Source organism: Gossypium arboreum, chromosome 1 (assembly GCF_025698485.1).
Source record: "Gossypium arboreum isolate Shixiya-1 chromosome 1, ASM2569848v2, whole genome shotgun sequence".
NCBI lineage: Eukaryota > Viridiplantae > Streptophyta > Magnoliopsida > Malvales > Malvaceae > Gossypium > Gossypium arboreum.
The window spans coordinates 85,255,226-85,267,854 of NC_069070.1; the positions used below are offsets into that span (position 1 = coordinate 85,255,226).

The following is a 12,629-nucleotide window of genomic DNA, read 5'->3' on the forward strand; positions in this document are numbered from 1 at the left end:
TTTGAGGTGTTACACTTATATACTCATTTAGCCAAAAATATATTATTAAATTAAAAACAATGATTAAGGAAAAAGTAAAATAATATATAAATATTGGTTAATATAATTTTTACTTTAAATAGTGTTTATATTTTAAAAAATTGTTTAATTAAAACTATTTAATTACTTTTTAAATAATTTTATAAATGGAATATATCTATATACACTACCATTGCAATTTTGGAAACAATATTATATGTTACAATTAATTGAGTTCCATTCATGTGTATTTATAAGTAGAGAATATTAGTAAATAATTGATTAAAATATTTACCGTAAATAATTATTTTAAATATATGAAAACAAATAATTGTTTGATGGAAGTGTACATTTTCCTAGCACCGGAGCAGTTAAAAGTGACATTTTCAAATATTTGAATATTGGTAATTTATTTAAACGGTTTGAATGGGTTGTACTAATTACTTGGAAGATATTTAATCCAACAATAAGAGTCATATTACTTGAGGAACTCAAATTAAAGATTAGATTAGATTAAATCATACAAACTAATTTCTATTATTATATTGTAAATAGTTTGTTGTCTTATTGTTTTAATAAGATTATTATAAATCTTCTATATTATCAAGTTTCGAGGAGAGACTTGTATAGGTTTTTGTATTGATAGTTTTAGCACTTATCTTATTTAAGTTACCAAACTTTTTTTTAGAGTGCATAACTATTAATAAAATCAATTTTTGTTGTGATTTAATTTGATGAGTTCACGAGACTATGTTATAATATATTCTTAATTGTTATAAGTTTTTTGGAGGTTATAATTTGTGTTATTAAATTGTTTGAGAGATTACAATACAAAGATTTCTTTAAATAGCGACTCTTTTATTTGTTGGATGCATAAGTTGTTTTTAATCATTTTACGCACATATTATTTTGAATTTTTATTGGTATCAATGTAATAACTTATATAATATATTAAACATTTTATCATTTTTTTTTTTTGCATTTTGTAACTACTCATTTTCCTATTATAAATATTTTCCTTATTATGAAATTCTTTTTCCTTCCACATCTTCATTCTAGGTTTTAAGTTTACATTATAGGGCTTTTTCTGGATTTTTTGGATCGTATATTGATTCCATTTCAATTGTAATTGCTTAATTATGTATTATTAGTGATTGTGCTATATCTTTAGTTATCAATGTATTTGTAAAAACTCCTTAAGATGTATATGTTAAAAAATATTTGTTCATATAAAAGGCTTTTTAATAGTTAGATATATATTGAAAAATAAATTATTTATTAATTTAATAAATCTGTCATATCAATTCAAAATTGTATATGTTCAACAAGTTTAATTATTTATAATATATATATATATATATATATATATATATATATATAAGCATGAGTTCGGAGAAACTTTTGAACTAACTAATATAGCTTTTGTTGTTTATTATATAATTGAACTAGTTTTCTTACCCAACAATGTACTAGTTTAATTGTATGAATCAATTAAAATATATTACATTTAATTTATAATTGTATGAATTTAATTTTATAATTGATATTATAAATAAATTTAAATTATTTTATTGCAAGTAAAATTCTCATAAACAAGTATTTATAATGAAAAAAAAAAGAAAATAAAGTTTTTCCCTAAGTAAAAAAATCATAAAATCTTATAAATTCTCAAAATAGATAATGGTGATGAAAATAATTAAAATTTACTTAATTTTAATAAAAATAAGTATTTTTATTAATATTTTAACCAACATTAAAAATTCAATTTATTGTTACTTTGAATTTAAAAATAAATCAATAAATTGTAAACTCTTTAACTTAGTCTAGATGTTAGACTCAAATTTAGAAGATTACATTGGCCGCCAAGCCCACTAAGCTAGTGGCGTTTATAGAATTGTCGTTTTAAAACATTTTGGTAATCTTTAGTGAAAACTTAAGGTTAGTTTAGCCTTGCTTTTGAAAAGTAGTTTTAAAAAGTGTAGTGAAAAAGTATTCTTGAGAAGTGCTTTTAAGGAGTACTTTTGAATAGTTTGGTTAAGATTTAAGTGTTTAGCATTGTTGTCAATGAGTGCTTTTAAGAAATAAAATGTCTATTTTAGACATGGTATTATAAAGTAACAAATATGCATTTAAATAATGTTAAAATTAGTTAATATTATGATATTTTAGCAAGAATATAAAAATAATTTATTATAACTTATTGTTAATATATTAATATATGAAATATTAATTTTAAATATTTTTAAGTAATTAGTATTAACTATTTATAAAATTTAATTAGAATAGATAAATTATATTTTAAATATTTAAATATAATCATTAAATATTTATAATTAGATATTAACACAATTATATTATTTTTAATTTTTAATTTTTAATTAATAATTTTAACACATTTGTATTATTTTATTCTAAAATGTAATTTGAAAATATAACCATATTTTTTTAAGCAAAGACGGACTGGGCTTTATTAATAATAAACAAAGAAAAACAGATTTGGGCCCAAAAGACTAGACCCACGTCATATTACAAAACAAAGAAAACAAAAAAAAAAATCAGCAAACTTTTATTTGAAAAAACTAAACCGATAGACTTGCCCAGTCAAATCATACTGGAAACCGTGCCAATTAATGTTTTCCATTTTCACAACCCTTCCGTTTCCAATGACTAGAAAAGACCCCATTTCTAATTCATTTCATTGTCTTTTCCTCTCCATTAAACCCTACTTCCAACCCCTGTTCAGTCAGGTTCTCTCAGCCATTCTTCTTCCATCCATTGCAAAGAGACGCCAGGGACCGTTTCATTTAGGTATTCTTGTTCTTCCCTTCTTAAACTCTCCGTAGTGCCAAGCGATTTGCTTCCTTTTTAATGTGTCCGAAGTGAATCCATCGAAAATGTTCTGCAGTAAGGTGAATATTTCATATATATGCGGCGATTTCTAATTTGTCTATAACATAACATGATTCTGGCATTTTTTGGACTATTGAAAGCGCGTCCCCTTCTATTATTGTTTCTGATAAACCCATCTCTATTCCTGTTTGAATCGCACATAAACATGCCAGGGCCTTTGCTGCAAAAGCAGATCCAACATTCTCATGCAATTTCGATCTTGCAATCAAGACCCGACCCTTTCCATTCCTTGCTACTACTCCGAATGCCACTCGAGATCTTTGCTTGCCAAATGCCCCCTCAAAATTGATCTTTATGGTTGTACCAGATGGGGGTACAGAGGTCGTTATTTCAGCATTTCTTGTAAGTCCACTTCCTTCTAAATCGTCCAATTGTTTTATGTAGCTAGATATACATCTAGAGATCTCCCTTGCTGATTGGGTCTTTCCTTCCTGCAGTCTTTTATTTCTCTCTGTCCAAAGGGCCCAAAGAGCGCAACAACTTAAAATATTGCATGCATTTGGATTAAAGTTTCAAAGTTTCAAGAAGAGTAATATTTATATACCAAATATATCATAAAAAATTGAGTAAATTACATCAATATTCATTTAACTTTCTTGTAACTGACAAGACAGTCGCTCAAGATTTAATTTAGTTACTTAACATTCAAAAAATAATAAAACAGTCACAAGGAGTTATATTTTTCTGTTATTCACTTAATAGGAATGCCCTTTTCCGTTTCCTCCTCCTTCCCCACTATCCCTCCCCTATCACAAATTTCTTTACTTTTTTGCAGACCTCCCTACCATTACCTTCTTCTTCTCTTCTCCCTATTCTTTTTTCACCATCATCCCCAAGGAAAATGAACACCAATAATGCAGTAAAAGTGTGGCCACAAAGACCTGGCCTTTATGCCATATGCACCATGCTTGCACGCTGAATGTTACCACATTTCCAAAGCCTAAAACAAAATTGGTCTTAATTACAAAGCTTCGATTTGCCAAAATGACAAAGCTAACATGAGGAGTTGCAGTTTGCTTACTGAGTAGACCACAGAAATGAGCTCTATATCAAGACTCAACATCTAAGTGTTTGGGTCTCTTTCAAAATCAAAGTAACCAATGCAGATTGAATAGACCTAAAAAGTTAATAGAAGGAAACCAATGTTATCTCCGATGGATACCCTTTTAGAACTGCAGCCTTCAAATTTAGTAGGGAAAGTATCAATTTGAAGTAGCCAAAGCATCAGGGATTATGAAATAGCATATTAAATTACCAGGCCAATGATTTTTACTAAAAGTGACAAACAGGCAGTAGCGATGAAGTGGCCACTTATAAGCCAATTGTTAGATGTTGTTTAGATGTTGTTAACATGGTGGAAGGAGATATGTGTAAATGAGGTTGAATTCATGGAGAAAGTATTGGCATAATAGCAAAGATCAAAGACAACTGATTATGCCTTCTACTACAAAAACAAATGGCATAGCAGCAGACGAGCTTGAAGATAACAAGAAGCAAGAAAGTGAAAGTTGGGAGTTGGGATTAAGTTGGCAAGAGCAAAAGTAAGGGTTCGAGAGCTGTAGACGAACTTGAAGATAACAAGAAGCAAGAAAGTGAAAGTTGGGATTAAGTTGGCAAGAGCAAAAGTAAGGGTTGGGGAGTTGTATCATGCACCAATGATTACACAATTTTTCATCAAAGTGATCCTACAAAAAATCCAGTTTTATATCTAATTTTTTCACCAATAAAGGAATTATTGAACTTTGTTTAGATTTAATTACATACCCAGAAACGCTTAAGCAAAAAATTTTGCACAAAAAAGATTAAAGTAATTGGTGGTTACTTTTTCTTGCATATAAAGAAGTCCCAAAACTGAAATAAATACCATTAATTGCTCATCCATGGATTTAATTGATAGATAGATGAAAATCTTGTGAAGAAAAAAGTTGCTGGAAGAAGACAAAGATAAAGTGGCTCATTCTTTTGGACATGGGTGCTTGTGATAGGGGGAGGGATAGTGGGGAAGAGGGAGAGGGAGGGGGATAGGAGAGGGATGGAAAATGGTATTTTTATTAAGCGAATAACGGAAAAGGATAGCTTCGTTACAGATGAAACGGAAAACAGTTAGTGGTGACTATTTTGTTATTTTTTGAAAGTTGAGTGATTGAATTAAACCTTGAGTGACTGTTTTGTCAGTCACTCTAAAGTTGGGTGATTGTTGGTATAATTTATCTTAAAAATTTTACATTAGTATTTACAATTTAAAATGAATTTATTAAACTAAAAACTATAGCATCTCTTGTTAATCCATTTCAAAATCGCTTAAATTGTTTAATTCACCACCACTATATCATCATTATCACTTTCTTCATCATGCACATCTTCTGGATCAATAATATTTTCATGTCTTGTTAATATTTTTGTATTCTATAAAATTTGTATCATTTCGACTGACGTGTTTTTGGATAAAATTGTGTATCGCTATTGTAGTAACAACGTTTATCGTTTGCTTTTCAAAACTATAACTTGACATATTCTTTAAAATGACCATTTTTTCAAAACACCAAAAGTTCAATCATATTACGTAATGATGAATGTGAATGGTTGAATATTTTCTTTAATAGATATTGTTTTACCTCTACGAAAGTCAGGTAAATGATATCGCTAACCTCTATATGTTTCAAGATAACATGAAACACTTCTTACTCGTATTCAACGCTATAATAGGGTACGAGACATTATCGAACTTACCACACTATCATATAATTTTGAGCTATAAATTTGCCTTCAAATTAAAACCATTCATATTCAATCATAGTTTCTAGCACGAGCTTAAGAGGTTGAAAACATGCATTGGAAGTGGTTTGAGAATAAACTAAGAATTTTTTAAATTTTTACAAAATTTAAAAAAATTTTGCCTTAAAATAGGGTTTACATGCCCATGTGGTTTGAGATATACTTGTGTGAGTAGGCTGTATGGCTACACATGCCTGTGTCTCGACTCTGTGTAACTTTCTAACTTGTAACTCATAAACAGATTGAGGTCATACAGCAAAGTCAAATGCCCGTGTGCTAGGTTGTGTGAAAAATTAATTTAAATAAAATAGGTACAGACTTTACACGGTCAGGGCATACGCCTGTGTTCGAGGCCGTGTCATCCACACGACTGAGACACATGTCCGTGTCTTTGCCCGTGTGCTCAATTCTGAGTGTTCTGTTTCTTAAAAAATTAAGTGCAGGAGACACGACTATAACACATGCTCATGGGGCAGACCGTATGTTATAAACGGCCTAGGCATATAAATAGACTTACAACAATGTTAATCAAGATAAGCCAATTTACATGCACAATTTTCACAACAAGCCTTTGACATTTACAAGCCAATTCATTTGGCTAAAATCATAATGACACATATAATAAAATAACCAAGTCCCTATATATGTCATACTTTCAAAATACTAAGATCATCAATACCCAAAATGAGAGTTTGATAGTGTGATTTGAATCTCCGATGATCTCCGATCCGAGCTAACTTGGTGACACTATAAAAACATGGAAAGTAAATGGAGTAAGCTATATGGCTTAGTAAGCTCGTATGTAAAAAATAAGCAACCTTACTATGCATATAACATTTAAATATTATAACATAGTTAAATGTAAATTTACCATAGTTTCATGATCATAATTCATTTTATCACCAAACTTAACCTCATTTTCATCATTTTAAGCATTTAATAATCATGAGCTTTTCATACATATCTGAACCATCTCAAAATGAACTTACACATCTTTATCTTTGGCGTACTCGTGAACCACTCGGAATAAAAATGTCGGATACTCGGGAAATTTGCACATAAAGTGTCACATATGTAGCCAAAGCTACTTAAGTCCATATCACATAGTTGCTCACTATCGAGCTATCAACGGACCTACTCACACAAGCTGTCAGTCAAGACGTAGTTACGCGGTGCTGCTCAAAAAAGCTATCAAGTATCTGCAACATATGCTAGTATACTCTGTCATCGGTAGGACGTATAAGACCAACACTCAGATCATATAATCACTTAACACCAAATGACCATAATGACATGTTCACTTGTATCTACTCTATTCTTAAGGTTTAAAACGGGATTTCTTGCTCGTCGATTCGTCATCGAACTTGTTCGTAGAGTTATACTCATTTACATAATCAAACATACAATTCATGCAACATTAAAGCATTTAAGTAAAATTATTTTAAAATTTATTTTTAACATACGAACTTACCTCAGTACAAAATGGCTAGTAATTCGATTTAGTCCACAATTTTATTCTTTCCCCGGTGTAGGTTAGAACCTCGTCTCTCTTGATCTATAATATCACACTTAACTCATTCAATCATCATATTATCCAATTTAATCCCAAAACACCTTATAACAAAAATTATTTTTTTACCCCTAATTTTTCAATTTTTTATATTTTAGTCCCTAGGCTAGTAAAATGATTTTCATTTGATTTCTTCATTACCCAAGCCTAGCCGAATATTATTATTACTCATATCAGCCCACATTTTTATTTATTCACATTTTTAAATACATTTTATAACTTTTACAAATATGTCCCTATTTGACATTTTAATCAAAAATCACTTAGTAAATGTTGTTTATCTAACACTAAGTATAAATTTTTACCATTAAATATAAAATATACATATATAACATGGGTAAAATTTTAAACTTTATTTTTCTTTCAAATTAGTCATTAGAATAACTAAGTCAAGTTACAACATTCATAAAAACGTAAAAATTATTAAAAACGAGACAAAGACGAACTTACAATTGAGTTTGGAAGTTGGCCAAACCCTAGCTATGTCTCCCTTAGTGAGTTTCGGCCATAGGGGACTAAATTGGGGAAGATGACATCTTTTTTAGTTATTTTTGTCTTTATTTATCAAATGATAAAAATGCCTTTCACTTAAAACTTTGAAATTTTACCTAATCATGTTCATTTTTGTCCAACTTAAAATATAATGTTTTAATTACCATTAAAGGACCTCCAATTTAAAATATTATAGCAATTAGATACCTTTAAATTCTAGAACACATATTTTGCATTTATTGCAATTTAATTCTATTAGTAAAATTAGCCACTTTATCGATAAAAGTTATTAACAAAGTTTTCGTACAATCATTCAATCATATTGTAAACCTTAAAGAAATAATAAAAATAAATATTTTCCTTAAAGAAATAATAAAAATAAATATTTTTACTTGGGTTTGTGGTCTCAAATCATTATTTCGATTTGACTCTAAAACGAGATCTTACATAACCTTTCATTTGAGGATATCCAAAATCAACAAGATAATATTTATCTACATGTCATAATATAACAAGCAATTAATTCAATAATTGTTTATTTTTAAAATTATCAATTAAAAAGCTTATACTTTATTATTTAAAAAAAAGAAATAAATGAAATATCTTATCATTTGGTGGACATGAAAATTTGTATTTTGAATCTCGAATTGTATCAAGAAATATTCTAGTGTCATGCGCCGATCCTTCCCATCCAGCCATAACAATGGTGAAACACATATTAAAACCACATGCTACCATAACATTTTGAGTCGGGACACATTTTCTTCTAATATGGGGAATTTGTTCTTTTGGTGAAAAAATAGCAGCAATATGAGTACCATCAATTGCACCTATGCAATCTTAAACAAATAATTGTATTAGTCTTATGCATATTTTTAATCGACCAAAAATTTTAAAACATAATAATATAATATTCATTTTTAACCTTAAAATGCGACATATACCTAGAATCATTACGTATTTTTCGAGTATTGAGCTAAAAAAAATGATCTTCTAGTGTAATTAGATCAATGGCCATCTTTGAAACTTTCTCAAGCACAATTGTAAAGTATCGACTTATTGTTGCTCTAGACCTTTGAAATCTTTCTCTACATTGGGAAACTTTTGCACCGGTGCCTAATATGTACAAAAAAATTCTCAACATTTCACAAGAAGATGTGTTTTGAAGTTAGTAAGTTGTATCTTGTCTCCAAAACTCTTAGTAAACTTATGAATACAATTTTAGACATCCTAAAATTAATCATACAATGTGATTCATGACTGTCAAAGATCCCTCGGATCTATGCTTTACTTGACTGTTTTGAATCCATGCGTGGTTGCTTCAATATATAGTTCTCATAATATAATTACACGGAAGAAGATGCAACAACAAATAATCTATAAAAACATTCCATGCGTTGTAATATCTCTTTCTTTTCCCTTTCATCATCACTTTCATCACCGTTGAAATTGTCAACCATACTCATCACTTATGAACAAATTTTATATCCAAAATCAATTATAAACAACTATTGATAAAACTAGATTACACATAAATAAGTAGAATATAAATTCAATATCCAAAAACCAAACATAAACAACTATTGATAAAACTAGTTTAGCATTGTTGTTTAGTCACATAGTAGATATCTCTAGACCCTAGAAAACTAGAAAATTTTCAACTATCCTCCATTTCTGTCTTAAGTCACAAAGCTCTAATCTTGGGATTAATTGATAAAAACATAATTCGCTTGTCCTTATTGAGTAATAATCTCAATGATAAAAAATATAAGGGACTAGTTTCTGGAACTTCCTCCGACATGCTATCAAACACTTTGATTGCTTGTGGAATACTATAAGGATCTATAACATGAGTCAAACTAGATGTAGCTTGACTCATATTTTTAGCTGCATTGCATAATTTTTCCATTTGACTAAATAATCTTGTAGCCCTTCCAATTTGCTTTGAGGATTTCTTCCTTCCAGTTTTAAAACGTGAAGTTGATATCTTAGCTGTTTTTCTTTTTTAATCATTTCCATCAATGTGAACATCATTTCTCACATTTTCTTCCTCATTCTCTTCAGGTATTTAATTGTCAAAATACTCAAAAAATTTACAACGGAGTGTACCAGAAGAAGGTGTTCATGCTTTATCACCTGTTGCAACTACTCCCATGAACATTTGGTCTAACTTCCCTTCGAATTCAGGATCAATGCTCGATGTTTTAAATTTTTAGCTTCAGGTACAACCTACATATAAAATAGTAATTTAATAAAAGAAATTATCAATAACCTCATAAATAAGAAAAAATAAAAATATCCAGAATTATTAGTGTACCTTTAGGCTACTTTCCCACCAATCATCCGACGCATCAAATGTTTTTTTTATAGGATTCCATCCTAGACCAGTATCTCTATCTTTAAGTTTCTTCCAAGCCTTCCATTCTTTTTTTAAGGCTTTTCACCTATTTTTAAGTTATCTTCGTGAATAAGTCTTACCTGTTTTTTTCTCGAAATTGGTCATTATTTTCAACCATCCATCATTTGTGAAATGAATGTTAGGTCTATTGCTTTTCAATATCTCTTTAATACAAATATCACAAAATATTTCTGTCAATCTCTTATCCTACCATGCTATGACTTTTTCACCACTAACTTCAACCATCGAAGTACTCATCTATTGGGTATGTGAACATATTCGTTTCAGCCAATAAAGTAATCAAGAAAATTAAATGTCAAATAAGTATATTTTATTTGACTTTGATTAGAGGCGGAAAAATATAAATAAATTTATCATTGCATTAAACTTTAAATGAATTTCTGACTCTAAATCTCGCAATTAGTTGCAACTACTAAAAAAATGAGAAAAAAAATTTAAAATAATAGTTGGCTATCTCACCATGATAGATCCATTTCAACTTAGGGAAGGAACAAATCAAAATCCATTGCACATTCGTGTCAAATACGTTATTCTATGAAACTTTCAGAAATAAATTTGGATCCTTATTTCTTTACTAAAAAATTACAAAGGTAATTAACCTTTTCTAAGTTAAATTTATAGCTTCATACTGCAAATCAACCCTTAATTATATAAGTTAGGCATTTTGTTTTTATAATTGACACCAAAGAATGTTCCATCTAGAATTAATATTGCTATATTTAGATGTATCCATTAGTCCATGCTTATGAATATTTTCATTTAACAAAAGAAAGGAAAAACAAAGTAAAATAGCCTTATTCAAATTAATCTTAGATGCATATAATAATCAAACTAGTATTTATTTTAAAAAATATTATTATAATTTAAATTTGAATAACAAGGAATATAAACCTTTTTTATAATAATGTTTTTAATTTGAATCGCATGTGTTTCATTTCTAGACTTTCATTTTTAATTTGGAAAGAATTATTCCAGTTGTTGATGTTTGACTTTGTTTCTGTTTCTCTTACTTTCTCCATTCTAATCTCCTCTTCTGCTTTCTTTATCTACTATTCAGATTTTCTTAACATAAATAAGACTAAGAATAGCATTAAACAAAGTAAATTCTTTCATGAGTTAAAGTTTTAGGTTCTATTTTCGTATCCTCCCAAGTTCTTATTTTGAAGAGACAACTATAAAGACCCTTTGTTTTAAATTGCAATTAGTTTTCAAGTTTCCTAGCTAGTTGATTGTCTTTTTCTTCTTGTTGTTTAATCATTGTAGTCAATGTTCTTTGCATGGTAGTCTACAGATTATTTGTTAATTTCTACAATTTACTATCATTTTTACATTGATTTTTCTTATGTAACAGACTTGTCAAAGGATATGAGCTAAGAAAAGCTGAAATATATAATACTTAGCAAATCCTACTATCCACATCTTCTCTTTGACCCTTGCTACTGTATTTTGAAGAATCAAACCTTTTGATTTGTATAAAATACCTACATCTAATCTAATCTAATCAAATATAATAGCAAAGTCAAGAAGATGTCAGAAAAAACAGATAACAGGTTCAAGATGTCAAAAAACTAGGGTACAAGGTTGGCCTTCCCAGGTTTCTACTTAAGGGCTCAGAGGATTTAACAACAACATCAAAGTCAAATACCAGAATATATTCCAAGCATAACAACCAAGAGTTAAATGAAATCCTATTAGCATAATTTAACACAAGTTAAATGAGGAAAAAAAAATTATACCGTGGAAGCTCATCGGTGGAAGCTCACCTGAAATGGGGAAAAAAACAAAAAAATTAAATGGTAAGTTAAAATGAGAAGATGAGATTAGGGAGATTAGAAAGAGAGTAAGTGAGTGAGAGCACTTTACCTTGAAGATCTTGAAGAAAATGGAAGGAAAATAAAAAAGAATAGAGAGAAGAAGATGGAAGGAAAATAAAAAAGAACTAGAGAGAAGAAGAAATGAAGAAGAAACATGAAAAATAATAATGACAAAAAAGTAATTAATTAGCCAAAAGCACTTTTGGCCTAGAAAAAGTTAAAAATTTCTGACTTTTTCAACGGGGAAAAAGAACTTCTTAAATGGGTTTTTTAAGTTCAATTGAAGTTTGTTCAATAAGTTAAGGGAAAATCGCTTTTTCATTGAAAAACGCTTTTTGGAAGCATAGGTAAACAAGGTCTTAGTCTATTTTCAAAAAATACTTGGTGTTTTACCACCTTTCTTACAAAATAATATAATTAATTCAAAATTGGTTGATTTATAAATTATTTACTCATTTAAAAACTCATTTTTCAACAATGCAATGGAAAAGTGATAATAACAAAGTTTTAATGAAAACCATGTTTCATGCATTATAATAAAAAAAAAAAACTCGATGTTTTAATAGCCTAAAAATACCATGCATGCCCCGAATAAACTTGAAATTAAGTCTCGTGCCACAGTTTAAATAAG

At 28.9% G+C, this 12,629-nt stretch overlaps 2 long non-coding RNA genes across 3 annotated transcripts; one reads left to right on the forward strand and one right to left on the reverse strand.

Moving 5' to 3' along the window:
• Nucleotides 1-2,581: 2,581 nt before the first annotated feature.
• On the forward strand, nucleotides 2,582-3,627 carry LOC108468976 (uncharacterized). 2 transcript variants are annotated; one of them, XR_008283912.1, is made up of 3 exons: nucleotides 2,586-2,927; nucleotides 3,081-3,270; nucleotides 3,366-3,627. It is a non-coding gene; the product is annotated as an uncharacterized LOC108468976 (long non-coding RNA). The 2 variants fall into 2 exon arrangements; XR_001869020.2 differs by having other exon boundaries at nucleotides 2,582-3,270.
• Nucleotides 3,628-9,245: 5,618 nt separating this feature from the next.
• LOC108467634 (uncharacterized) lies at nucleotides 9,246-12,282 on the reverse strand. The gene is made up of 3 exons (XR_001868860.2): nucleotides 12,048-12,282; nucleotides 11,921-11,947; nucleotides 9,246-9,994 (listed from the first exon to the last, which is right to left on the reverse strand). It is a non-coding gene; the product is annotated as an uncharacterized LOC108467634 (long non-coding RNA).
• Between the last annotated feature and the right edge of the window lie 347 nt (nucleotides 12,283-12,629).